This window comes from Symphalangus syndactylus, chromosome 3, assembly GCF_028878055.3.
Source record: "Symphalangus syndactylus isolate Jambi chromosome 3, NHGRI_mSymSyn1-v2.1_pri, whole genome shotgun sequence".
NCBI classification, from domain to species: Eukaryota; Metazoa; Chordata; class Mammalia; order Primates; family Hylobatidae; genus Symphalangus; species Symphalangus syndactylus.
The window spans coordinates 22,799,085-22,826,281 of NC_072425.2; the positions used below are offsets into that span (position 1 = coordinate 22,799,085).

Sequence of the window (27,197 nt, forward strand, 5' to 3'; positions counted from 1 at the left end):
CTCACTGCATCCTCCGCCTCCCAGGTTCAAGCAATTCTTGTGCCTCAGCCTCCAGAGTAGCTGGGATTACAGGTGTGTGCCACTATGTCTAGCTAAGTTTTGTATTTTTAGTAGAGACGGGGTTTCACCATGTTGGCTAAGCTGATCTTGAACTCCTGACCTCAAGTAATCTGCCCCCCTTGGCCTCCCAAAGTGTTGGGATTACAGGTGTGAGCCACTGCACCTGGCCTTTTCAGACATTTTAAGTGTGTATTTGTGCAAATACTTCTGTAGAATAAATTCCTAGGAATTGTTGGGTGAAAGGGCATATGTACTTTATATTTTGATTGTTACTATCAAATTGCCCTCAGCAGGGTTTGAGACTGCCTGTTTTTGCAATCTGCTCCAATACTATATACTGTTCATCTTGTGTATCTTTGCCAGACTGATGGGTAAAAATGTGTTCTTTTAATTTACATTTCTCTGATTGTCAACAAGGTTAAACTTTTTGCATAAGTTAATTTGTCATTTGTCTTGCTTCATCTGTGAAATGACTGAATCTATTTTTTGTTCATTTTATCTTTTGGGTTGTTTTGTTTATGTTTTTTCTTATTGGCTTGTAAATATTATGGTTACTTTTTATCTCATATGCATTGTAAATATTTCCCCTGTTGGTTATTTAAATGTCTACCAAATAATCATTTGCCTTGCATGATCCACATTACAATTAAAAAATTTCTTCTTCTCATTCACTAAAAACAGTCCTTAATTACTTTTGACTTGTTAGCTCAAGAAGGCAGAAGAAACACATAATTCTACCTCCAGATGCTATGAAATACCTAGTGAATTAAGAGATTGTGTGGAGAGCCTTAGAGTTTTACATGTCCATGGAACTGGATATTTTATATGAAACTTTTACATAGATTTATCTAACATGACTTTGACTTTGTACAGTAAGTATGGTAGATTTCGTTATTTCTGTTGTACAGATGTCCCTGCATCTATAGATTTGGGTTTGAATCCCCACCACATATTAGTTCTGTCACATGGGGCATCATAGTACTTAGGGGGTTTATTCCATGTTAATCATACATGTAACATGTATGGCGAAGTCAGTACGCAATCAGTGTTTATTCTCTTTCAACTCTCCCACTCTTCAGAGGTGTTAAGAGGCACACAGTTTAGATCTAGAGGCTGGCTCTCCTGGCTTGTAGGCCAGGTCTTGTTCTAGTGGACTGTATTGCTCCTCTGAAGAGAGTGTGAGTTCCTGGCCTCTTTAGAAATAAGACCATCAGAAGTTAGTGTTTACATAAGTCCTTCAGTGCAGGACTGGGCTTTGAGCCTGGATGTTGGTTTTATTTAAAAAGCACATTTCTCACTTACATAAATAATCCTTGTACATTGCTTAAAAATTTGGAAAAAATATTTTTAAAACATTTATAGTCCTACCATTGAGATGGAATGACTGCATTCACGTTGAAGCATTTCTTTCCAGTATTTCTTCTGGGCATATACATTTTTTTGTGTTACAAATCTGATACAATTTTATTATATCATTAACATTAATGCCCACATTATAATTTAAACATTTTTCCTTGCTATACAACTTTTTATCAATGTCATTTTAATTGCTGCAAAATATTTCATTCAGTGGGTTGTATTTCATTATTTATTTTCCTGGTATTAAATGTTTAGATTGAACCCTCTATTAAAAATTATTCAGGAGTGTGCTTCCTTCCTATATTTCATATTCTTTTCCTTTTCTTTTTTTTGTCTTTAGAGAAAAGGTTTCACTCTGTCACCCAGGCTGGAGTGCAGCGGCATGAACATAGCTCACTGCACCCTTCAACTCCTGGCCTCAAGTGATCCTCCCACCCCAGCTCCAAACTAGCTAGGACTAAAGGCGTGCGCCCCCATGTCCAGCTAGTTTTTGTATATATATATATATATATATTTTTTTTTTTGTAGAGATGGGGTCTCCATATGTTGCCCAGGCTGGTCTTGAACTCTTGACCTCAATGATCCTCTGGCTTCAGCCTCCCAGATTGCTAGGATTACAGGTGTGCGTCACTGCACCCAGCATATTTCATATTATTTTCTTAAGATAACTTTCCAAAAATGGAATAATTAGACCACAGGGAATATACATTTTAAGGCTTTTGGAATATATGGCCAAATTGCTTTCCAAAATAGTTTTAGCAATTTATGCTCAGCTCTGAGGGTTCCTATAAATACTTACTTTTTAAGAATATAATGACAAATACTGGGGAAAAGAGTGAAACAAATGAATCTTCTCCAACCTATGGGTCCTGTCTTCACCAAATACTTAAATTCTAATCATCAGTGCATAGTTCAAAGCAGGGCATTTTGATATGGCTATTTTGCTGTGGCCATTATGCCTAATTTGAAACAGCCATATCACAATGTAAACTCACTCTTAATTTTCAAATAATGTATTCAGTAGACATGCTTGGCTTTCTCTTTATCCTTGACCTTCTTTTTTTATTTTTAAAATAAAAAGAGGTGGTGTCTCACTATGTTGCCCAGGCTAGTCGTGAACGCCTAGCCTCAAGTGATCCTTCCACCTTGGCCTCCCAAAGTGTTGGGATTCTAGATGTGAGCCACTGCGCCTGGCTCATCCTTGACCTTCTTATTACTTCTAACTCCTTGTGTCATCCCTGATCTTCTACCCAGAGGTAGGGCTTAAGCATTTCACATACTTTGGCAGTTTTATTGCCAAAAGTTTTGATAGGTGATTTCTTTTTTTTTTTTTTGAGATGGAGTCTTGCTCTGTCGCCCAAACTGGAGTGCAGTGGTGCAATCTCAGCTCACAGCAACCTCTACCTCCTGGGTTCACACCATTCTCCTGCCTCAGCCTCCCGAGTAGCTGGGACCACAGGCGCCCGCCACCACGCCCGGCTAATTTTTTGTATTTTTAGTGGAGACGGGGTTTCACCGTGGTCTCGATCTCCTGACCTCGTGATCCGCCCTCCTCAGCCTCCCAAAGTGTTGGGATTACAGGCATGAGCCACTGCACCCAGCCAGTTTTGATAGGTGATTTCTTAGGTTTTGTCAAAATATCTCTGGAGTTAAAAAAAAAGGGGAGGGTTATATTAAGAGCTGCATTAAAATGTCATATGCCATCATTAGCTGTTAGGGAAATGAAAATCAAAACCAGAGTGAAATACCACTTCATACCTATTGGGTTATCTATAATAAATAAGACAGATAGTACATGTTGGCAGGGATGTGGAGAAATTAGAACCCTCATACCCTCTTGGTGGGACTGTAAAATGGTGCAGCCATTTTGAAAAACAATTTGGCAGTTCCTCAAATGTTAAACATCCTAGCAGTTCACTCCTGATATATACCCAAGAGAAACCCAAGAGAAACGAAAACATATGTGCACATAACAACTTGTACACTAATGTTCATAGTAGCATTATTCACAATAGCCAGAAAGTGGAAACAATCCAAATGTCCATCAACTGGTGGGTAAATGAAATGTGGATTATATCCAAGCAGTGGAATATTATTCAGCCATAACAAGGAATGAATAATACAACTTGGATGAACCTTGAAAACATTATCCTAAGTGAAAGAAGCGAGGCACAAAAGACCACATATTGTGTGATTTCATTTATATGAAGTATTCAGAACAGGGAAATCTGTAGACAGAAAATAAATTAGTGGTTGCCTAGAGCTAGAGGTGGGAGAGAAGTTTGGTGGGGGAGGTGGGGAGTGGTTGCTAGTGGGTACAAGGTTTCTTTCTGGGGTGATAAAAATGTTCTAAAATTGATTGCAGTGCTGGTGGCACAACTCTGAGTATATTAAAAACCATTGAATTGTACACTTTAAATGGGTCGATTGTATGGTATGTGAAAGACATTTCAATAAAGCTGTTAAAAATGCCATATGCTTATCCAGTTCTTGTCATTGAACAGTACTTGCTTCCTAGGTAGTAACTGGCAATATGCATTAGGGACTGAAGTTCTGTGCTGCCTGTTAATTTTGCATTGCAAATATTGCCCATTACAGGTACACTGGCTCCTTGGATACCTGTAGCTAATGCAATCCTGTTCTGGTTGCATAAGGTAGTATGCAACCTGATGGAAGCTGTAACAGTACTCTAAACTTTCTTCAAAAGAATGAGCTTTGTTTTTTTTTTTTCAGGGAAATTTTGAATATTTTCCTGAAGAACAAAGTTCAGACTCCTTATGAGGGCTCCATATGATGCTTTTCACAACCCAAGATACATTATGTCTTGGTGGTTGAAAGCATGAGCTTTAGACCTACACAGATAGGGGTTTGAAACAACTCAATGTGTAACTTTTGGTGTATTTTACTCTGAGACTCAGTTTCTTTATCTGTAAAATGGGCATAATACCACCATACTTAATGGAGTTATTTATTGCCAGCATAAAAAGCTATAATCATGTAAAGTGCCAGGTACATAATGAAGACTCAGTTGAATATTCAAAAAAATTAACACTTGGCCCTAACATTCTCTAGGCTTATTTCCCATATCCCCTGCCTTGAACTTTATGTGCTACTGACACCACACTGCATGTGGTTTGCTTGAGCCTTCATGCTGTGCTATTCCTCTTGACCTTTGTTCATGTTTTTCCTCCTCTGAATGCTCCCTCCCTTTGTTTGGCTATCTTTTTACATATCCTTCAAGAATTAAGTTTTAGCTCATCTTTTCCATATATCTTCCCTGACTCCCACACACATGCCCTAGGCTAGGCTAAGTCCCCTTCCTTGGGTCATTTAGAGTATTTTGTATGTATCTCAATTTGATTAGTTTTTTCAAAGAAGCAACTTTTGACTTTATTGATCATCTCCATTGTATCTTTTTTTCTATTTCATGGCTTGCTGCTCTTTATTACTTCTTCTCTTCTACTTTTTGAGGTTTATTTTGTTGTTCTTTTTCCAATATTACGTTGGCTGCTTTGCTAATAAAAGCACTCAAGACTACAAATTTGCCTCTAACCACTGCTTTAGCTACACCTATGAGTTTTATTACGCAGTATTCAAAAAATCACCTTGTAGTTCTATGTATTTTACATTTTCATGAAGATTTCTTCCTTGACCCATGGGTTATTTAGATTTGTGTTTCAAAAACATTTCTAAGCACATAAGGTTATTTCTACTTATCTTTTTGTTATTAATTTCTAACTTAATTTCATTGTGGTTAGAGGATGTTCTTTCTTTCCTTCCTCCCTCCTCCCATCTTTTTTTTTTTTTTTTTGCAGGTTTTTGCTTTATGGCCTAATACATGGTCAGTTTTTGCAAATGTTCCATGTATGCTTGAAAACAATGTGTATTCTCTAGTTATTGAAAGCAATATTTTACATATATATGTTAGATTAACTTATGAAGTGCATTATATACATTTTATAGCCCTGATTTTTGTCCAACATTTTACATATGTATGTTAGGATAACTTGTGAATTGTATTATATAAATTTTACAGCCCTGATTTTTATCTGATCTATTAAGAGTTATGTTAAAAATTTCTTCTGTGATTGTGGATTTCATATCCTTTCTTTTTTTGAAGTATTATTTATTTATTTATTTATTATTATACTTTAGGTTTTAGGGTACATGTGCACAATGTGCAGGTTTGTTACATATGTATCCATGTGCCATGTTGTTTTGCTGCACCCATTAACTTGTCATTTAGCATTAGGTATATCTCCTAATGCTGTCCCTCCCCCCTACCCCCACCCCACAACAGTCCCCGGAGTGTGATGTTCCCCTTCCTGTGTCCATGAGTTCTCATTGTTCAATTCCCACCTATGAGTGAGAACATGCAGTGTTTGGTTTTTTGTCCTTGCGATAGTTTACTGAGAATGATGGTTTCCAGTTTCATCCATGTCCCTACACAGGACATGAATTCATCATTTTTTTATGGCTGCATAGTATTCCTTGGTGTATATGTGCCACATTTTCTTAATCCAGTCTATCGTTGTTGGACATTTGGGTTGGTTCCAAGTCTTTGCTATTGTGAATAGTGCTGCAATAAACATATGTGTGCATGTGTCTTTATAGCAGCATGATTTATAGTCCTTTGGGTATATACCCAGTAATGGGATGGCTGGGTCAAATGGTATTTCTAGTTCTAGATCCCTGAGGAATCGCCACACTGACTTCCACAATGGTTGAACTAGTTTACAGTCCCACCAACAGTGTAAAAGTGTTCCTATTTCTCCACATCCTCTCCAGCACCTGTTGTTTCCTGACTTTTTAATGATGGCCATTCTAACAGGTGTGAGATGGTATCTCACTGTGGTTTTGATTTGCATTTCTCTGATGGCCAGTGATGATGAGCATTTTTTCATGTGTTTTTTGGCTGCATAAATGTCTTCTTTTGAGAAGTGTCTGTTCATGTCCTTCACCCACTTTTTGATGGGGTTATTTGTTTTTTTCTTGTAAATTTGTTTGAGTTCATTGTAGATTCTGGATATTAGCCCTTTGTCAGATGAGTAGGTTGCAAAAATTTTCTCCCATTCTGTAGCTTGCCTGTTCACTCTGATGGTAGTCCCTTTTGCTGTGCAGAAGCTCTTTAGTTTAATTAGATCCCATTTGTCAATTTTGGCTTTTGTTGCCATTGCTTTTGGTGTTTTAGACACGAAGTCCTTGCCCATGCCTATGTCCTGAATGGTATTGCCTAGGTTTTCTTCTAGGGTTTTTATGGTTTTAGGTCTAACATGTAAGTCTTTAATCCATCTTGAATTAATTTTTGTATAAGGTGTAAGGAAGGGATCCAGTTTCAGCTTTCTACATATGGCTAGCCAGTTTTCCCAGCATCATTTATTAAATAGGGAATCCTTTCCCCATTTCTTGTTTTTGTAAGGTTTGTCAAAGATCAGATAGTTGTAGATATGCGGCATCATTTCTGAGGACTCTGTTCTGTTACATTGATCTATGTCTCTGTTGTGGTACCAGTACCATGCTGTTTTGGTTACTGTAGCCTTGTAGTCTAGTTTGAAGTCAGGTAGCGTGATGCCTCCAGCTTTGTTCTTTTGGCTTAGGATTGACTTGGCGATGCGGGCTCTTTTTTGGTTCCATATGAACTTTAAAGTAGTTTTTTCCAATTCTGTGAAGAAAGTCATTGGTAGCTTGATGGGGATGGCATTGAATCTATAAATTACCTTGGGCAGTATGGCCATTTTCACGATATTGATTCTTCCTACCCATGAGCATGGAATGTTCTTCCATTTGTTTGTATCCTCTTTTATTTCATTGAGCAGTGGTTTGTAGTTCTCCTTGAAGAGGTCCTTCATATCCCTTGTAAGTTGGATTCCTAGGTATTTTATTCTCTTTGAAGCAATTGTGAATGGGAGTTCACTCATGATTTGGCTTTCTGTTTGTCTGTGATTGGTGTATAAGAATGCTTGTGATTTTTGTACATTGACTTTGTATCCTGAGACTTTGCTGAAGTTGCTAATCAGCTTAAGGAGATTTTGGGCTGAGACGATGGGGTTTTCCAGATATACAATCATGTCATCTGCAAACAGGGACAATTTGACTTCCTCTTTTCCTAATTGAATACCCTTTATTTCCTTCTCCTGCCTGATTGCTCTGGCCAGAACTTCCAGCACTATGTTGAATAGGAGTGGTGAGAGAGGGCATCCCTGTCTTGTGCCAGTTTTCAAAGGGAATGCTTCCAGTTTTTGCCCATTCAGTATGATATTCGCTGTGGGTTTGTCATAGATAGCTCTTATTATTTTGAGATACGTCCCATCAATACCTAATTTATTGAGAGTTTTTAGCATGAAAGGTTGTTGAATTTTGTCAAAAGCCTTTTCTGCATCTATTGAGATAATCATGTGGTTTTTGTCTTTGGTTCTGTTTATATGCTGGATTACATTTATTGATTTGTGTATGTTGAACCAGCCTTGCATCCCAGGGATGAAGCCCACTTGATCATGGTGTATAAGCTTTTTGATGTGCTGCTGGATTCGGTTTGCCAGTATTTTATTGAGGATTTTTGCATCAATGTTCATCAAGGATATTGGTCTGAAATTCTCTTTTTTGGTTATGTCTCTGCCAGGCTTTGGTATCAGGATGATGCTGGCTTCATAAAATGTGTTAGGGAGGATTCCCTCTTTTTCTATCGACTGGAATAGTTTCAGAAGGAATGGTACCAGTTCCTCCTTGTACCTCTGGTAGAATTCGGCTGTGAATCCATCAGGTCCTGGACTCTTTTTGGTTGGTAAGCTATTGATTATTGCCACAATTTCAGAACCTGTTATTGGTCATTCAGAGATTCAACTTCTTCCTGGTTTAGTCTTGGGAGGGTGTATTTCTCAAGGAATTTATCCATTTCTTCTAGATTTTCTAGTTTATTTGCACAGAGGTATTTGTAGTATTCTCTGATGGTAGATTGTATTTCTGTGGGATCGGTGGTAATATCCCCTTTTTCATTTTTTATTGCATCTATTTGATTCTTCTCTCTTTTCTTCTTTATTAGTCTTGCTAGCAGTCTATCAATTTTGTTGATCTTTTCAAAAAACCAGCTCCTGGATTCATTAATTTTTTGAAGGGTTTTTTGTGTCTCTATTTCCTTCAGTTCTGCTCTGATTTTAGTTATTTCTAGCCTTCTGCTAGCTTTTGAATGTGTTTGCTCTTGCTCTTCTAGTTCTTTTAATTGTGATGTTAGGGTGTCAATTTTGGATCTTTCCTGCTTTCTCTTGTGGGCATTTAGTGCTATAAATTTCCCTCTACACACTGCTTTGAATGTGTCCCAGAGATTCTGGTATGTTGTGTCTTTGTTCTCGTTGGTTTCAAAGAACATCTTTATTTCTGCCTTCATTTCATTATGTACCCAATAGTCATTCAGGAGCAGGTTGTTCAGTTTCCATGTAGTCGAGCGGTTTTGAGTGAATTTTTTTTTTTTTTTTTTTTTCTGGAGACGGAGTCTCGCTCTATCGCCCAGGCTGGAGTGCAGTGGTGCAATCTTGGCTCACTGCAAGCTCCGCCTCCCGGGTTCATGCCATTCTCCTGCCTCAGCCTCTCTGAGTAGCTGAGACTACAGGCGCCCGCCACCACGCCCGACTAATATTTTGTATTTTTAGTAGAGACAGGGTTTCACTGTGGTCTCTATCTCCTGACCTCGTGATCCGCCTGCCTTGGCCTCCCAAAGTGCTGGGATTACAAGCGTGAGCCACCGTGCCCAGCCTTGAGTGAATTTCTTAATCCTGAGTTCTAGTTTGATTGCACTGTGGTCTGAGAGACAGTTTGTTATAATTTCTGTTCTTTTACATTTGCTGAGGAGAGCTTTACTTCCAACTATGTGGTCAATTTTGGAATAGGTGTGGTGTGGTGCTGAAAAAAATGTATATTCTGTTAATTTGGGGTGGAGAGTTCTGTAGATGTCTATTAGGTCCACTTTGTGCAAAGTTGAGTTCAATTCCTGGATATCCTTGTTAACTTTCTGTCTCGTTGATCTGTCTAATGTTGACAGTGGGGTGTTAAAATCTCCCATTATTATTGTGTGGGAGTTTAAGTCCCTTTGTAGGTCACTCAGGACTTGCTTTATGAAGCTGGGTGCTCCTGTGTTGGGTGCATATATATTTAGGATAGTTAGCTCTTCTTGTTGAATTGATCCCTTTACCATTATGTAATGGCCTTCTTTGTCTATTTTGATCTTTGTTGGTTTAAAGTCTATTTTATTGGAGACTAGGATTGCAACCCCTGCCTTTTTTTGTTTTCCATTTGCTTGATAGATCTTCCTCCATCCCTTTATTTTGAGTCTATGTGTGTCTCTGCAGGTGAGATGGGTTTCCTGAATACAGCACACTGATGGGTCCTGACTCCTTATCCAGTTTGCCAGTCTGTGTCTTTTAGTTGGAGCATTTAGCCCATTTACATTTAAAGTTAATATTGTTATGTGTGAATCTGATCCTGTCATTATGATGTTAGTTGGTTATTTTGCTCGTTAGTTGATGCAGTTTCTTCTTCGATGGTCTTTACAATTTGGCATGTTTTTGCAGTGGCTGGTACCGGTTGTTCCTTTCCATGTTTAGTGCTTCCTTCAGGAGCTCTTTTAGGGCAGGCCTGGTGGTGACAAAATCACTCAGCGTTTGCTGGTCTGTAAAGTATTTTATTTCTCCTTCACTTATGAAGCTTAGTTTGGCTGGATATGAAATTCCGGGTTGAAAATTCTTTTCTTTAAAAATGTTGAATATCGGCCCCCACTCTCTTCTGGCTTGTAGAGTTTCTGCCGAGAGATCAGCTGTTAGTCTGATGGGTTTCCCTTTGTGGGTAACCCGACCTTTCTCTCTGGCTGCCCTTAACATTTTTTCCTTCATTTCAACTTTGGTGAATCTGACAATTATGTGTCTTGGAGTTGCTCTTCTCGAGGAGTATCTTTGTGGCGTTCTCTGTATTTCCTGAATCTGAATGTTGGCCTGCCTTGCTAGATTTGGGAAGTTCTCCTGGATAATATCTTGCAGAGTGTTTTCCAACTTGGTTCCATTCTCCCCGTCATTTTCAGGTACACCAATCAGACGTAGGTTTGGTCTTTTCACATAGTCCCAAATTTCTTGGAGGCTTTGTTCATTTCTTTTTATTCTTTTTTCTCTAAACTTCCCTTCTCGCTTCATTTCATTCATTTCATCTTCCATCAGCGATACCCTTTCTTCCAGTTGATCGCATCTGCTACCGAGGCTTCTGCAATCTTCGCGTAGTTCTTGAAACCTGGCTTTCAGCTCCATCAGCTCCTTTAAGCCCTTCTCTCCATTGGTTATTCTAGTTATCCATTCTTCTAATTTTTTTTCAAACTTTTTAACTTCTTTGCTATTGTTTTGAATTTCCTCCCGTAGCTCAGAGTAGTTTGATCATCTGAAGCCTTCTTCTCTCAACTTGTCAAAGTCATCCTCCATCCAGCTTTGTTCCATTGCTGGTGAGGAACTGCGTTCCTTTCGGGGAGGAGAGGTGCTCTGCTTTTTAGAGTTTCCAGTTTTTCTGCTCTGTTTTTTCCCCATCTTTGTGGTTTTATCTACTTTTGGTCCTTGATGATGGTGATGTACAGATGGGTTTTTGGTGTGGATGTCCTTTCTGTTTGTTAGTTTTCCTTCTACCAGACAGGACCCTCAGCTGCAGGTCTGTTGGAGTTTACTAGAGGTCTACTCCAGACCCTGTTTGGCTGGGTGTCAGCAGCGGTGGCTGCAGAACAGCGGATTTTCGTGAGACCACAAATTCAGCTGTCTGATAGTTCCTCTGGAAGTTTTGTCTCAGAGGAGTACCTGGCCGAGTGAGGTGTCAGTCTGTCTCTACTAGGGGGTGCCTCCCAGTTAGGCTGCTCGGGGGTGAGGGACCCACTTTAGGAGGCAGTCTGTCCGTTCTCAGATCTCCAGCTGCGTGCTGGGAGAACCACTACTCTCTTCAAAGCTGTCAGTCAGACAGGGACATTTAAGTCTGCCGAGGTTCCTGCTGACTTTCTGTTTGTCTGTGCCCTGCCCCCAGAGGTGGAGCCTACAGAGGCAGGCAGGCCTCCTTGAGCTGTGGTGGGCTCCACCCAGTTCGAGCTTCCTGGCTGCTTTGTTTACCTAAGCAAGCCTGGGCAATGGCGGGCACCCCTCCCCCAGCCTCGTTGCCGCCTTGCAGCGTGATCTCAGACTGCTGTGCTAGCAATCAGCGAGACTCCGTGGGCATAGGACCCTCCGAGCCAGGTGCAGGACACAATCTCCTAGTGTGCCGTTTTCCAGGCCTGCTGGAAAAGCGCAGTATTAGGGTGGGACTGACCCGATTTTCCAGGTGCCATCTGTTACCCCTTTCTTTGACTAGGAAAGGGAACTCCCTGACCCCTTGCACTTCCCGAGTGAGGCAATGCCTCGCCCTGCTTTGGCTCGCGCATAGTGCGCTTCACCGACTGTCCTGCACCCACTGTTTGGCACTCCCTGGTGAGATGAAACCGGTACCTCAAACAGAAATGCAGAAATCACCCATCTTCTGTGTTGCTCAGGCTGGGAGCTGTAGACCGGAGCTGCTCCTATTCGGCCATCTTGGCTCCCTCATATCTTTTTTTTTTTTTTTTTTTTTTTTTTTGAGACGGAGCCTCGCTCTGTCGCCCAGGCTGGAGTGCAGTGGCGCAATCTCGGCTCACTGCAAGCTCCGCCTCCCGGGTTCATGCCATTCTCCTGCCTCAGCTTCTCTGAGTAGCTGGGACTACAGGCGCCCGCCACCACGCCCGGCTAATTTTTTTTGTATTTTTAGTAGAGACGGGGTTTCACCGTGGTCTCGATCTCCTGACCTCATGATCCGCCCGCCTCGGCCTCCCAAAGTGCTGGGATTACAAGCGTGAGCCACTGCGCCCAGCCCCTCATATCTTTTTTAATTGATTTTTTTTCTTGTTCATTTTCTCCCTGCACTAGTCTGGAAGTTACATATTCTATGTTTATTCTTCTATTGATTACCCTAGGAAATTTAATATGTGTGTATAATTTCACAAAGCCTAAGATTAGTGTCTTTATTCTCTTTTTAACAATGCAAGAATCTTTAGAATGCTTTTTCATTTTGGCGACATCACTTCTGACATATATGCATTTGTTGTCCAATATTTTAGTCCTATCTTATTTTATTCTTTTTTGAACTTCACAAATTAGACATTATTGGTATTTTATATAGTCTATGTCCTTTTGAGTTACCCACATTTGCCATTTTGTTTGTTTGCTATTCTATTTTACAACCCAGACCTACCTTCTGGGGTCGTTTCCTTTCTCTTGGAAGTAATTTTTTAAAAAGTTTCTTTAGTGAGATACTATGTTGTAATAAACTCAGTTTTTATTTGTCCAAAATTACCTTCATTTTCTCCTCATTCTTGAAAAATAGTGTTGCTATACCTGCTCTTCTAAGTTGATAGCTATAGGGTCTCAGCACTTTGAAGACATGCCACTGTTTTTTCATTTCCACTTTTGCTGTTGAGAAGTCAGTTGTCAGTCTAATTTTTTCTTCTGCTAGTAAAATGTCTTTCATTCTGGCTGCTTTTAAAATCCCTTTGTCTTAGGTGTCTTCGCTGTCAGTAAGACATTTCTAGGTGAGGATTTCTTCTGATTTATTCTTCTTGGGATTTGTTGGGATTTTTGTCTCTGAGGTTTGGTATCTTATCAATTACGGAAATACTGTCTCTCATCCACTCTTTCGCTTCTCTCTTTTTGGAATTCTGATTTAGATGTTAGGCCTTTTTTTTTTGATGGTGATCTTATGTTCCTTGGAACTTTACTTGCTGATCATTCTTTGAGGCTTTGGTTTCAAGTTAGAATCTTCCTTTTATACAGATGCCTCCAGAACACTTAAAACTACATCTTTTGGTGTTAGACTTCTTTTTTGGTTATAGGTGTTGGATGAATTCTGACTCCATACTTGGATAGGAAGGTATCATGGTTAGACATTCTGAGCAGAGACTTATTCCTTTTATTTCCCCTTTCCTGAGGCAAGGCCAAAACACAGAAGGTTTGTTTCCAGTTTCACCCACTGAGGATGTGGCATTTCAGAGGGCCTGGCTTGGTATGGGAGTTTCCAGTCTGATTCTTGCCTTGCCAGCAGACACTCGGGGGCCGGACCACATGCAGAGGCTAGACCACTGCCAACATATACAGGGAGCAAGATAACTACACTTTTAAAAAGATCGCTCTGGTTGCCTTATGGAGGATGGGTTAAAGAAGGCTTGAAGAGTGGAGGCAGAGAGGCAAGTTAGGATGCTATTATAAACCTCAGGAGAGAGGTGTTGCCCTGGGACAGACAGAATGGTGGTGGATGGGGAAGTTATTAAGATGGTCTGTCTCTTCCCATAGACTGTAAGATATCCAGCCTCAGGGTGAGTGTCATCAGAAAGATGTCATTTTCATCTTTGAGTCCTTCCAATGCCTGGCACAGAGAAGGCATTCACAGATGCTGATTGAATTGAACAGTGGAATCAATAATGGTTCTAGAGCTGATTTTTTTCCTACCTTCTAAATGACTATTTTCCTTAAAGGGAAATGACATGAAGGGATTCCAGGCAGTGAACTAATGCCTGTCTCTGGCATTGCAAAGCCCAGTCCAGAAATAGAGAGCCAGCTGTTTGTAAGCCCAAAAGCCTTAGGTTTTGGAAGGGTTTACTTTCCATGATAACATAGCTTTCTTTAGCCTGTGCACTTGTTCCTTACTTAAGGAGTCTCAGGCTCTGCTTGAGATTACTTACACAAAACCTTACCATCTTACTGGATTTTTATGGCATTTTCTTAGAAATTACTAAACTTTATGACTCTCTAGGCAGGTTGCAAAGATGTTCCTCTAATGATATATTACAGCTATGAAAACTTCTTCCTGCTAAGGCATTCTTTTTGGAAAAAATGCTCTGTGTTTAGAGAACGAAGGGAGAGGCAAATGTTTCCTGCTGTGTGACAGTTTAATAAGCTTTAGCTGATCACTAAGAACTGTTGTTCTAAGAATGTATGCAACACTTTTCCATTAACTGTGCAGAAGTGTTTCTAGAAGGTATGGTAAAATAAAGCATATATATGTGATTTTTAACTTTTGAGGCCTGGAAGATCTTTATTATTCATTCAACAAATATGTGTTGAATGTCTGCTGTGGCCCAAGGCCTGTGCAAGGCATGGGTGATCACTATCAGACACCATCCCTGTCATCCCTACTCGCCCGTTGTGTTCTTTTGTGTGAATTAGGAAAAGGCACCCATTCTTCAAGGAAAGAATATTAAATTCATCAATATAGTACTAACATATCAATAGCAAATTTGTTATGACAATGGATTGTTAATGAAAAATGAATGTTAGTTATTAAATAATTTTTATATAGTATTGTTGATTTGAACTTGAAATTCAGAAATATTCTGGCACAGTAAGCAAACAGCAGATTATTGAATTACAATATGAATATGAATCTTCCAATTTAATCAGTGCACTGATACCAATGAGGGATTTTAAAAAAAATTTAAAGGGACTCATGAATCATCTATCAAATGTCAAAGCAGATCCCTATTTAGAAACACAGACTATTTTAGATATGATTACATCAACAAAGTCTTTCTTTTTTTTTTTTAAGAGACCAGTGTGTCTTGCTGTCTTGCCCAGGCTGGAGGGCAGTGGCACAATATCAAATTCTTAGGCTCAAACCATCCTCCTACCTCAGCCTTCCAAGTAGCTGGGACTAGGCGCATGCCAACCCACTCAGCTATTTTTTTTTTTTTTGTAGAGACGAAAGTCTTATTGTATTGCCCAGGTTGCTCAAACTCCTGGCCTCAAGCAATCCTCCTGCCTCAGCCTCCCAAAGTGCTGGGATTGTAGGTGTGAGCCACCATGCCCAGCACATGGTCTCTTGATTGTTGAATTTGTCAAAGGGGAACAATACATACTGGCTTATTAAAATAAGACATGACCGCCATTGCCAGAAAATTCTCGTTGTAAATAAAAAAACCACCCAAATATAAAATCATCTGATGTTAGTTTACAAAACCAAAATATTTCTCAATTCCCAGTTTAAATCAACAAGTACCTTCATGATAACAATATGTATTATACAATAACTTATATTTGTTATCATGAATAATCCATTTGTTATACAGTTTATAATTATAAAAATATTCCAAATGTTAAAGATGTTTACCTGTGAACAGCATCATGGCACTCTTTTTTTTTTTTTTAAATTGAGATGGAGCCTTGCTCTGTCGCTCAGGCTGGAGTGAAGTGGCACGATCTCGGCTCACTGCAACCTCCGCCTCCCAGGTTCAAGCAATTCTCCTGCCTCAGCTTCCCAACTTGCTGGTATTATAGGTGTGCACCACCACACCTGGCTAATTTTTTGTATATTTGGTAAAGATGGGGTCTCACCATGCTGGCCAAGCTGGTCTTGAACTCCTGACCTCAAATGATCCACCTGCCTCGGCCTCCCAAAGTGCTGGAATTACAGGTGTAAGCCACCGCACCCGGCCAGCATCATGGCACTCTTGTACATGACTTAAAAAGCCACACATGGTGGCCTTGGATGCCCTGTGCTGGGGGAAGCAGACGTAGCTGATGAGTCCACTGTAGGCTGCTAAGAGCCCTATTGGAAGTATGTACAAATATGGCGGGTGACAGAGGAAGGCAAGATGAGGTCAGCCTGGAGGTAGAGAAAGGCTTGTGTGAATGAGAGGCTTCTGGGCGAGTAAGGTCCATGGCCTTTTTGACGTATTTTGGCTATAAGTAGCCTTTAAGCCTTCTTTCCTGGTTCTGGCTACTTTCTGGATACGTGAGATAGCTGTGTTCCAGATTGGTGAGGTGTTTCTATCTTTAGATAGACTATCTGATCTTCTTTCTGCCTGCCTACAACTTCCCCTGTCTTCAGGTCTCAGCTTAAATCTCACTTGCTTTAAGAAGCCTTCCTGGCTCCTTCCTTCCCGGCTCCTTCCTTCTCCACCTTGGGTTGATGCTCTGGCTTTGTGCTCCCTCAGACCCCACCATAGCATGAATCAACTTTATTGTGGTGATTGCTAGTTTGATTTTCTTTCTTTCCCACAAGATTTTATTTTATTTTATTTCATTTTCTGAGATGGAGTCTCGCTTTGTTGCCCAGGCTGGAGTGCAGTGGTGCAATCTTGGTTCACTGCAACCACTGGCTCCCAGGTTCAAGCAATTCTCATGTCTCAGCCTCCCAAGTAGCTGGGATTACAGGTGCGTGCCACCAAGCCTGGCTAATTTTTTGTATTTTAGTAGAGGTGAGGTTTCACCATGTTGCCCAGGGTGGTCTCAAATTCCTGATCTCAAGTGATCTGCCTATCTCAGCTTCCCAAAGTGCTGGGATTACAGGTGTGAGCCACCACCCCTGGCCACCCACCAGATTTTAAATTCAACAAGTGCAAATGCCACTTCTGTCTTGTTCACTATTGTTATTATTGGATCCTCATACTGCACAGTGCCTGATACACGATATAATCAGATTTTGATAAATACTGGCTGAAGTAATTTTCTCATTCATTCTTCAAACATTTTCTAAGCCCTTACTTTGTGCCATGGACCCTGCGAAGCACTGGGCAAACAAAGAAATGATACCCTGTGTGTCCCTTCCCCGGAGAGCTCCCTCTCTGCTTATTATTCCGGTGTAGGAAGCGCCATGTTACAGGAAAGGAGGAGGGGAGGAGCGGCTGGCTTAGGTTAAGGGTCGGAGAGGTTCTCCTCTAGGAGGGGCCTCTGAGCTGGATCTGGAGGATGAGGGGTGAGCAAGGTAGCAGGGGGCAGGGGCTCAGCATGGATTGTGGCATGGTGGCAAGCGAGAACACTGGGTGTTTAGGAGACTGCAAACTTTTTTTTTTTTTTTGAGACAGAGTCTTGCTCTGTCGTCCAGGCTGGAGTGCAGTGGCACGATCTTGGCTCACTGAAACCTCCACCTCCCGGGTTCAAGCAATTCGCCTGCCTCAGCCTCCAGAGTAGCTGGGATTACAGGTGTGCGCCATCACACCCTGCTAATTTTTGTATTTTTAGTAGAGACGAGGTTTCACCATGTTGACCAAGCTGGTCTTGAACTCCTGACCTCAAGTGATCCACCCGCCTTGGCCTCCCAAAGTGCTGGGATTACAGGTGTGAGCCGCCATGCCTGGCCGACTGCTAACATTTTACTCCGTCTGGATCACAGGATGTGGGAGGAGAGTGAGGGGAATGGATCAGAGAGGTATGCAGGAGCAAAGTCATACAGAACAGAGCTGCAAGCAGAGAGCTCTAGGGAGCCATTGGAAGGTGTCTGTTTTAAACTTTTAGAGACTGGGTTTTGCTATATTGCCCAGGCTGGCCTCGAACTCTTGGGCTCAAGTGATCTTCCTGCCTCAGCTTTCTGAGTAGCTGGGATTATAGGTGCATACCATCATGCAGGCCTACACTAGAAGGTTTTAAACAGAGGTGTGTGTGTGTGTGTGTGTGTGTGTGTGTGTGTGTGAAAAATCTGATTTGTATATTAGAAAGACCCCTCTGGCTATGGTGTGGAGTGTATTTAGGGGTTGCAGCGGTGAGCTGGAAGTGGGGACGCCCTCCTTGAGGGCAGAGAGCATTGCTTCCTCCTCAATCTCTAACATCTGGTGAGCGGCTGGTGTCCAGTAAGCACTGAAGTGATGCTTTGTGATGGAGTCAATCCGCAGAGACAGCAAGGTAGGATTCAAAAGTCCTCATTGCAGAATGGCAGCAGAATCACCACTGTCACTTTACTGAGTCTCCCGCAACCCTCTGAGTGAGTAGGGGAATAGCATTAGTTCCACTTTTCAGGCCAGGTACCTGATCAGGCCTGACCAGAGGACATGTCCCTGGTCATACAGTCTTTGTGGATGGCAGGTCAAGCACCTTCTCCATCCCGTGCTGCACCTAGGGGCTGGGCTGGGGGCCGGCAGCAGTGCTGGGGAGAGCGAGGCTTGCTGGTGTCTCTCCTCTCTAGGGACCACCCTCCTCCTTTCTGATGAGGGAGGGGCCCAAAGAGGCATCTCCAGGTTTCCAGCCACAGAGGGCCATCTCACATGTCCCCTCCAGGCAATGGTGCCCCCTTTCTTGCGTCTCCTTCCAGGCAGAGAGAGATGGAGACACAGGGGGCAGCTGAAAGCTGTCTTCACCAAAGCAGCGGGGAGAGATTTGTGTGCGGCTCGCATTCTCATCGCCTGGGTATCACGCTGCTATTTAATAAAGGCCTCATTGCTTGAAGGGCCATTAAGTAACCAATGATATATTTCAACCTCACCGAGGAGGAAGACGCAGAGTTAAATCAAATTCAGACCGTGTGGAAATAAAATCCTAAAGAGACTATTCACATGCACGCCCTCTCCTAAGGGGAAGGGAACAAGCCATGGGGTCCACTCTAAGCCAGGCACTGGATAGATGCTTTTGCATTAGTTTTCTTGCTTAAAAAGTTCCAGCAATGCTGGCGAGCAGAGACTGTGCTGTCAGTTTTGTAGGCGAGGAAATGGAGTGCCTGAGACACCGGCTGGTTAGAGGTAGAACTATCCTGTCAGCCCTTGGTCTCTGATCACACGGTGCCTGCTCCTTCCATGATACCATGCTGCCCTCCTGTGGAGCCTGTCCTCTCCATAAGACGAGCAGTGATTGCTTTTCATGCCAAGGCTGAATGGCAGGGAGGTCAGCAGCCTGTGCCTGGGTACACCATACACCACCCGAAGGTAGGAATCCCTCTGTCTGCCTCCACACCCTGGCACGATGCTGCACACACAGCCAGATGAAGGCTGGTAGGTTCTTCCTGCCCTGAGGAGAGGAGCGCTGGCCTTTGCCACCCTCTTATCACATTCCTTTTGTCTGTGCTTCCGTCTCCTTCACTCCTCTGTCCCCTCAGAGACACTCGTCCAGCCCTACTGGAAGATCGTTTTGAGTCCATCCCAGGACCTTTGCTGGGTAGTAATGAGCAGGTGGATGAATCAGGTTGTGATTCTTCCTCGGGGTGTCACATTTAAAAGGAGACTCTGGATGACAACTTTATCTGCAAGGGCCGAGGGAACAAGGTGCCTCAGGTGGGATGAGGGCCCTGGAGGTGATGTTCTCACACTCAGTTTTTACTCATGTCCTGGAAAAGCACCTCAAGCCCTCCCTAGCCAGCCTCACCCCTTCCAGGCTTGCCGCTGCCCCCACCCCCTGTTGTGCTGTGGCCTAACAGCCTGAGGTAGTTGTGCCACCAACCTTTGCTCACACAGAGCTCTTGGCCTGGAATAGCTTTTGTTCCCCTGACTCCCTGCTGGCTGAATTGGAGCCCCTTTCAATATCCAGCTCAGTTATGAGCTCCATCACGAAGCCTCACCTGCCCTGCAGAAGGAGCCACTTCTTCCTGTCTTGTCAGAGCCCTTGGTGTGTCCCTTCCTGTATATGTTGCTTTTCATGGGGGATAATGATTTGCTTAAGAGCTGTGTCTCTTACTAAACCCTAAAAAGTTTGAGGACAGAGAGAGTGTTCTGGTGTGTGTGTGTGTGTGTGTGTGTGTGTGTGTGTGTGTGTGTGTGTGTGATTCTCTATGCCTGGCCTAGAGTAGGTGCTCAGGAAGGGATTGTGACCCAGGAGAATGTGAGAATGTATAAGGTGGGGCCAGTGGTGCCATGATGAGCAGGAGCAAGTCCAGTCGTATTACTCTCCTCTCTCTGTCCTTTGGCCTCCTTCCAGGAAAGGCTGCTTTTGGGTGGGGGTCGTGCTGCTGGGTCTTCTCTGGGGCTGTCCAGCAGGGTTTTCACCTACCCTCACCTGGGAGAGTGACCAGACCCCACTCCCTCAGAGTCCCATCCCTCCTGGCCCTTCCTTTGTTGTTGTTGTTGTTGTTTTGAGACAGAGTCTCACTATGTTGCCCAGGCTGGAGTGCAGTGGCACGATCCCGCTCACTGCAACCTCCACCTCCTGGGTTCAAGCGATTCTCCTGCCTCAGCTTCCTGAGTAGGTGGGACTACAGACGTGCTCCACCACGCCCGGCTAATTTTTGTATTTTTAGTAGAGACGAGGTTTTGCCATGTTGGCCAGGCTGGTCTCAAACTCCCGACCTCAGGTGATTTGCCCGCCTCGGCCTCCCAAAGTGTTAGGATTACAGGCAGGAGCCACCGCGCCCAGCCCCTTCCAGCCTTTCTTGTCTTCTATCCTGAACCCCTGGCTGACTAGCAGTGAACAAATGAAAACTGGCCATGCACCCTTTGCTTTGAAATGTCTCTGACCTAGCCTGAGGAGGTAGGGCTTAAGTACTTGGGGAGTCTCCCACTGCACAGGTAGGGACCATGCTATTCATCTCTGCATTCCCAGCCCCTTAAAACAGTGCCTGACTCACAGGAGTTGCTCAATGATAATTTGTTGAACACAAAGGGGTTTTGCATTTCTTGGTCTCTGTTTTCTTTGTTCACTGTGTGTATTCACTTGAGTAGGATAAACAGTTGTAACGAGTAGGCCCAAATGTGTAAGGTCTCAACATCTGGAAGTCTATTTCTTACTGTTGTGATATGCGCCACTTTCACCTTTCATCATTCAGGGGTCCAAGATCCGTCCATCTGTGGCTCTGTCGTTCCCTGGGGTCTCTGCATCACCCACACCCAGGCAGCAAAAGGGGACAGAGCATGGAGGAGCACATACAGGAGGTTTTTGTAAGTGAGCCCAGGAAGTGGTGCATGTCACTTCTGTCCCCATCCCACTGGCTGGAACTCAGGCACCTGGTCACACCCAAGTGCCAGGGAGACTGGGGAATGTAGCCCAGTGTTTTGTCCAGGAATAAGAAGAAATGGATTTTGGTGAACACCCCCCAGTATCTGCCACAAGGCAGTGTAGAAAGAGTGCAGGATTTGGAGTCGGCGCAAATCACCTTCAAATCCAGGCTCTGCTTCTTACTAGCTGAGTGCATTTGGGCGGGTGATTTAACTTCTTTGAGTCTTAATTTCCTCAGCTGAGTGATGGGGGATAATAACTCCCATCTTAGAGGAGGGTTGGGAGATAATGTTGGGACAGTCCCAATGGTACAAAACAGGTATCCAACAATATAGCTATTACTATTAATACTATATGGATTTTTATCTTTATTATTACTGTATATCCCAGTTTTATTGATTAGCAATTTAATAACATGCACATGATAACGAATTTACATAGTAGACCAGTACATCCCACCTATAGTTCCCTTCCTCAAAGGCAAACCACCTTGAGCAGTTTTCTTGGTCTGTTTCCAGAGATATACATATCTAGGTATATATTGTATAAATAGCCCTTTTTATGTACCTAATATTTTAATATAACCCACTCAATTCTGTACCTTTTATATAATTTAGTAGTATAACTTAGCTATTGTTTTATATCATTATATATTGATTTACTGCATCCTTTTTCGTGGCTACATCACATTCCATAATACAAATGTACCATCATTTACTTAATTAATGCCCTATTGACACACCCTTGGCTGCTTACAGGGTGTTACCACTGTATGTAAAGCTGCAATGACCATATGTCTTTGTGTACTTGTGTAAGAATATCGTAGGACAAAAATCTAGGAATCACATCGTGCATTTAATTCTCTTCAAAACTAAGGTATAAAATTTGGAAAGTTTTCACTCTGGTAACTTGTGGAGTGAAAGAATTAGGACTTGAGATTTGGCTTTTCATAAGAAGTGGGAAATTAAGTACATTGTTTACATTTAAAATCTTTTGCTCAGGCTGGGCATGGTGGCTCACACCTGTAATCCCGGCACTTTGGGAGGCAGAGGTGGGTGGATCACGTGAGGTCAGGAGTTCGAGACCAGCCTGACCAACATGGTGAAACCCTGTCTCTACTAAAAATACAAAAATTAGCTGAGCGTGGTGGTGGGCGCCTGTAGTCCCAGCTACCTGGAGACTGAGGCAGAAGATCTCGGCTGCAGTGAGCTGAGATCGTGCCATTGCACTCCAGCCTGGCTGACACAACGAGACTGTCTCAAATAAATTAATACATAAAAAAATCTTTTGTTCATATAGACTTTTGTATCCTCTTCTCATGGTGCCTTGGATTCAGATTCTGCAGCAGTAATATTGGCAGATTTATAAACCAATGCAAACCTACTCTTAGTGAGTGTATCTTCCCACATGAATAAGTTGTCTACCAGCTTTCCGAAGCCCATACCTGTCAAAGAAGTCGAATTCACCGTAATAGAAACAAAGTGCCTCTTTTGTTTTTGTTTTGAGTGGTAGAGAAGCAAACACATTTGGGGACTTTTCTGTGTTAGGGAGTTTTTATAGGTTATTTTATTAATTCTTGCAAATCCTTTGAGGTGCAATTATTATTCCTGTTTTCCAAACAAAGAAAGGGATGGGTTCACAAAGGTTGAGTGACTTGCCCAAGGCATGCAGAACTAGGATTTGAACTCAAGTCTTGATGTCATTATGATGTGGTCTGGCTTTGTGTCCCCACCCAAATCTCATCTTGAATTGTAATCCCCATAATCCTTATGTGTCCAGGGAGAGACCAGGTGAAGGTAATTGAATCGTGGGGGAAGTTTCTCCCATGCTGTTCTCATGATAGTGAGTGAGTTCTCATGAGATCTGATGGTTTTATAAGGGTCTCTTCCCCTTTCGCTCGGTACTTCTGCTTCCTGCCACCTTGTGAAGGTGCCTTGCTTCCCCTTCTGTCATGATTTTAAGTTTCCTGAGGCCTCCCTAGCCATGCTGAACTGTGAGTCAAACCTTCTTCCCTTGTAAATTACCCAGTCTGGGGCAGTTCTTGATAACAGTATGAAAACAGACCATACTACTCTGGACTTAATTAGGGGATTCAGCAGAACATTCTCGGATATCAAATAAGTTTTACCGATTGTGTAGACATTTGCTGATTTGCAGTGCTTCTGAGAGATTCTGTGGCCTCTTTAAGCTTAGTGGAGAAAGGGAGTCATGTCTGTTATGGCCCCAAGCTTGGTTTTTAGCACGCTTAGTCCTAAAGTCATGGATCCAGCAATTCTCAGGTGACCAGTCCTGTCTTCATGGTCAGCTCTGCTGGTTTCCATCTTTCCATGGTCTCCACCCCTTAGTTCTAAGGCAAGATTGCTGTCTGTATGACCCTGGACTCTGGCTCAGTGATTTTTTTTTTGTCCTTCCCTGTTGTCTCCCACCCCACCCCCGCACCTTTGATTAAACTTCTCTTCTTGTGTCTTCTGTCTCTTAGTAGAGGGAAACCAATTAAAGCACTTTCTAAATTGGATGACATTATTATTACTAAGATGACCTATAAACCCTACAACCCTACCACCACCACCACCACTCTGCTCCCCAGTCCACCAGCCTTTGAGCTGGTGTCACTTCAATCTGTAGTCTGCTATCATTTTTGGAACATGCATTCAGTTCTTACAGCTTCCAGGAAATCTATTACCTAAGAACAAAATTAGCACATTAACGCTCCCCCACCTTCTAACTCCAGCCCCGTTTAAGAACGTCCTATCCAGAGAACCAAACTGTAATTCAATCCACTCTGCACTGGGAAGGGCCTGTTTTTCTACAATATAGTTTAGAATCAGTACTTCGTGCCTGTGAATGTCTCTTTTTAAGACTTAATATGTCTTTATTAACTGCTGATTGCATATTAGTACAGTCCCTCTCTTGCTGGGCTATAAATTCACTCTTGTTTTATTATTCATTGACAAACATTTGTTAATGACCTGATAGAGTCAGGCCACCCCCTCCATTATCTCACCTATTCCTCAGAATAAGTCTGCGATGGAGGTAATCATTAGCCCCATGTGCAGTTGGGGAAAATGCAGCTCAGAGAGATTCATTAATTTATCTATGTTTGTCTAGTAAGTGGTAGGTCTGGGATTTGAACCCAGGTTGTTTGGATTCTAAATCCATAACCTCTCCCAGCTGAAAGCCAAGGCTTGTAGTTTCTTATTATCTTGCTGCTTCCGTGAGTCTACTCAACTCCTTAATTAGTGATGACTCGAAATTAGTAGTGTGTTACTGAGCCTCCTAGTGTGGGAATCAGTTTTGTTTTGACACATAACCTATACTAAGTCACATAACCTATACTAAGAAGACATTACTTAATCCAGAATGAGAGACTGTAAAAACCCATAGGAAACCCAGAAGAAAGGAGGGGCAACATTTTTATTTGACTGGCTGGCTGATTGATCTCTGGAGGTTTTTATTTTTTACCCATTCCTTTTCTTCTTGCAAGGCTAAATTACTTCGAGGAACTCTACCCAGTTCTTAAAATTGGCCAGGAGACTGCAGTTAAGTAAACGATTGTTTTGGGTTTTAGGTTTCCTGAAGCCATAACTTAGCATCTCCCAAACTTGTCTGATCCTAAGAATCACCTGGGGCGCTTGTTAAAATGTGATTTCCCAGTAGGGGTGGGACCTAGAGACTATTTTTTTTTTTATTTTAACAAGCCCCTTTACATGATTCTTCTGATCAACTGGTTTGGGAGACACTGAGTGTCACCACGGGGAATTTGGTCCCCTTTGTGGACCATCCTCTTTAGAATTGAAGCACGGAGGCTCACATTATATTACAGTAGAGGGAACGTGAATTCTGGAGTCAGAAAGCACAGGTCTCAGAACCCCAAGCTGCCCCTTATAAATTGGGTTAATCTTGGACACATAAGTGAGTGTTCTAATCTTAAGATTATAAGCTATATAAATATAATTATATATTAGATTCTAATCTCTGTGTGCCATTTCCTCTGCCTAGAAAGAAAAAATTGTTCTCCTTTCTCTCCTCACCTCTTCCCTCCTCCTTTGTCTTCTTACTCTTCAGCTTTCAGGAAAGCATTCCTTGATTCCTCCCAAGCTGGGTCACTCATAATTATTTTTGTAATGAGTTCTTGTGTCTATCATCCCCCACTAGACTCTAAGCTCCACAAAAGCAGAAACCATGGCTCTAATGTTTATTATTGCACACCCAACACCTAGCACAGTGTAGTGTGAATGACTCAGAGTCTAATTTGTTTCATCTGTAAAATGGATAAATGCTATTGATCAACAGGGGTATAGGGAGATTAAAATACTGAGCATGAGAGCAACCGATATACAGTAGGCATCTAATAAATGTTAGTTTTTGCCTTCTTTTGAGTAACTCATTTATGATTATTGTTCTGAATAGAATAGATTATAACCAAGGCTTTAAGGGTCTTTGCTTGACCCACTATCCTAAAAAGCTTCCAGTATTCTTAACGTTTTAGAATTTAGCCTTCTTTTCCTCCCCCACCCCAAGTCAAAAGCATGTTTTTCACTGTCTTTTAACTTTGTTCTGGTGACCCATTTTGAGGTCTTTAATAATTTTGCTTGATTTCCTGTGGATAGCATATCTTTAAGATTTCTTTATTCAGTTTGGTGCTGAGAAGGAAAATGATATAATTGTAGATTAAACTTAATATTTTAAAAAGATTATAGATGGCAGAATGGATTTCAAAGATAGCTTTATGGAATCTCTTTTCCTGGAATTCTTTAGAAGAGAATAAGAACATTGATGGGTGAAGAGTCCTCTAATCCATTATGAAATCCAGGCTGATATTAAGTGAACTAAATTCAGAATTTTATTGTTTCCTAACATTTAGGAATACCTTTCAGATATATGACTGCCTTTGAAATTTAAAGTGTATGAGAAAGACTTGCTATTAATAGGCTCTTCCTTTCGTACACTGGCAAAAGGAGGCCGCCCCATTGCTGGGGTGACCAGCTGTCCTGGTTTGCCCAGGACTGAGGGGGTTCCTAAGACACTGGACTTCAGTTTTAAAACCTGGACAGTCTTGGGCAAACTGGGATGAATTGGTTGGCCATCCTATTCTTGGAGAAAGAATTGGAGCAACAGTGAATTAAGCATTAGCATGCTTTTCTGTTGTTTTAAGAAAAAAACAGGAACCATAAGAAGTTAAAATTGCCTTTAAGAAATTCTGTGAACGTTTTTGAAAATCAGTTTTGCTTTTAAAGCCACTAAACGAAATACAGGTGATCTTAAATGAATGTACACCATTTTTGAACTCAATAATAGTGATTTCAAAATAAATAGTATTGTATTTTAAAACGCAATCCTATATTTTCTGTACCTGAATGGCTACAGCTAGTGACCTGTTTTCTAGCATTAATATAATTTTCACTGATATGTTTTGAATAGTTCATGTTTGAAGTATTTTCTTCCAGTTAAAAATCAACAATAGATCTGATGTTGTCATATATGGATCTTCAAATAGGTAGATTTTGAAGTAAGGGTCTTAACTCACAGAAGTTTTATATTATTTAAATCTCACAAGGTAAAATGTAAAATTATTTTAATATGTATTTATGCCTATTTTGTTCCCCAAAACTATGTAAAATGGCTTTCAAAAAGACACACATTATTATAAGTTTTGGGTTTCTTTTTTTTTTTTTTTTTGAGACGGAGTCTCGCTCTGCCGCCCAGGCTGGAGTGCAGTGGCGCGATCTCGGCTCACTGTAAGCTCCGCCTCCCGGGTTCACGCCATTCTCCTGCCTCAGCCTCTCCGAGTAGCTGGGACTACAGGCGCCCGCCACCACGCCCGGCTAATTTTTTGTATTTTTTTAGTAGAGACGGAGTTTCACTGTGGTCTCGATCTCCTGACCTCGTGATTCGCCCGCCTCGGCCTCCCAAAGTGCTGGGATTACAAGCGTGAGCCACCGCGCCCGGCCAAGTTTTTGGTTTCTTAACATTCAGGTAAAAAAATTAGGGCAAAGGATCAATTAAGATGATATAATAAGATAAACTCAGGCCAGGTGCGGTGGCCCAAGCTTGTAATCCCAGCACTTTGGGAGGTCAAGG

At 42.0% G+C, this 27,197-nt stretch overlaps 1 protein-coding gene across 8 annotated transcripts in view; it reads left to right on the plus strand.

The window, feature by feature from the left end:
• Nucleotides 1–27,197, plus strand: part of TTLL11 (tubulin tyrosine ligase like 11) — a 290,392-nt gene that overhangs the window by 10,825 nt on the left and 252,370 nt on the right. The gene's annotated exons all lie outside the window — the stretch shown is intronic.